A 2,398-nucleotide genomic window follows, 5' to 3' on the forward strand; every position below is an offset into this window, starting at 1 on the left:
TAGTTGTCATTTTGTATTCGCCTTCTCTGGACGCTGAGATTTCATGGGACGGGCAGGGTCTACTAACAAGGTGGACTGCACATCTCCTACGCCAGTAAACTGATCGAGTGATTTCCAGCAATAAAATCTTAAGGACGAGGATCTCTAACGAGGGAAAGATATTTTAGAAGCATATCAGGAACTTTCTGGGGTTACACCGTTTCTTGTAGGCAGCTGACAGAATTGTAGGCAACACACAAGGCATATGCACTTCGCACAGTGCTTAAGACCTGCCGCCCTCAGGTTATAACCAATGTGATGCCTAGAGCAGTCGGGACGTGTCAGTGAATATTCTGTCTCTAACAAAAGTTATTCCCCTAGACGTTTGGGAAGATTTTGCAGTGGGTTCTGCAATGTTCGTCCCAAAGAATTGATAAAATATGCGCGTCGAGAGACTTCCGCCAACTGAAAGCTCTGAGAAAAGGTCCGATGTGATTACATGGTTCAAAGAAGGTGATGATGAAATCCGAAAACGCAGCTGAGCTTCGTGTGGCGCCTGGAAGAGGAACGCGTCCAGTCACGGTGGTAGTTATTGACGAGGTTACTGTTGCTGCAACTGGCAGTGCAGCCCTTGCCCCCGGTAGTACTAGAGCTCTTGCTGTGTCCAGAGGATTGTGCGTCCCATGGTCAACAGTAGGGACTGTTTCAAACTGGCACGCGCACAAGACGCAGACGGCGGAGAAACTGATATCCCATTGTCAGCAGCAACGTTATGGATCTGCAATTCGGTTTCTGATACGGATCGAAGATGATGACATGTCACTGGGCAATATTCTATTGAGTGACGAGGCACATTTTACACTACCAGGTACACTGAATACACAGACTTGAGGAATTTAGGGTACAGTTAAACCGCATATTGTGCACGAAGAGCCATTGCACTTGCCATGTGTGACTGTGTGGTGTGGATTCACAGCCACCTTTGTTCTCAGCCAGTTCCTCGTTTTATGAGAATACACCCAGAGAACCTGCCAGGTGCGCCGTTACGTCTGTACGTTATCGAGACCTCGTATAGAGTATGATTCCTTCTTTGGCAGAGCGCAACTGTATGGAAACCATTGTTTTCAAGCAAGATGGGGAAACACCTCGCACCACTAGCGCAGTGAAAGAGATGCTTAATGCAACCTTCCACGATGCATAGCCTGCAAGATCACCTGATCTGAATCCTTGTGACTTTTGGCGCTGGAGATATCTAAAAGAAAGCATTTACCGTGAACAGGTTCAGTTTATATCTGATATAGAAGCCAGTATAGACGAACGTGTTGCTCAGATTCCAGTGTAACTGCTAACTGCAGCTGTTGACCACATCGTTTTATCGGTGCAGCATCTCGTCGACGTCTCCGGTGCTTATATTGAACAAATTCTGTATACGGAGGTTAATAAAAAGATCAGTGTTATGCCTTTTCGCTTATTTGACATATTCTGCCACGTCCCGATCTCAATACATTACGATGGAACCATTTCTAAACATCTTTATTGCATTCATAGCATCAGGTTTACACCTGGTGGCTAAAATTGGAACAATTTTTCCCAGCGTAAATCGGTTCCGCATAAATACAGGGTGCATCAAAAAATTGTATACACACTTTGAAGCGTCATAGAAAATTTATTTCCCGTTCTACTATGTTAAATTTCTGGAAATGGGAAGCTTAAAGTCCAATTGGAAAAATAAATGTTCTTTGCAAATGTGATTAATGTTCAAACTGGTGGCCTTCAGCATCAATACATTTCTGAGTACGAGTCACCACTGATACTGTACATCGTACCAAAGTGTCCAATGAGATTTTTGCGCACACCGTCTGAATCTCATTCCAAAGTGTGTCCAGGTTACGTGGTTTACGTTTGTACACCTCATCTTTTACTGTGCCCCATCACAAGAAGTACAGTGGCATGAGGCCTGGAGAGCGTGCAGGAAACTCGATTGGTCCCTTGCGTCCTATCCACTAGCCTGACACATTGTGATCGAGGTATGCTCGTACGTCCCTATGATAGTGCGGCGGGGCGCCATCTTGTTGGAAATAAAACTCATCATTCCGTATAATGCACGAATGGCAGGGCATATAGAGCCAGGAAGCATTGTTAGGTACGTTTCTCCAGTAACAGTACCTTCAAAGCGGAAAGGCCCAATGAGTCCCCTTGCAGACAAACCACAGCACACATTTACACCAGGCAAATTCACAGCCTTTTGAACTGTAATGTGAGGATTATCTTCAGCCCAGTACACACAATTATGCCTATTGACAGTTCCATTGAGTTTGAATTGGGCTTCATCCGACCAGATTATGCTACCCATAAATCCTGGTTCACGTCTGAACCCATTCACAAAATTCTAACCTTCGATCTGGATCGTCGTCACTTA

Source organism: Schistocerca serialis, chromosome 9, assembly GCF_023864345.2.
Source record: "Schistocerca serialis cubense isolate TAMUIC-IGC-003099 chromosome 9, iqSchSeri2.2, whole genome shotgun sequence".
NCBI classification, from domain to species: Eukaryota; Metazoa; Arthropoda; class Insecta; order Orthoptera; family Acrididae; genus Schistocerca; species Schistocerca serialis.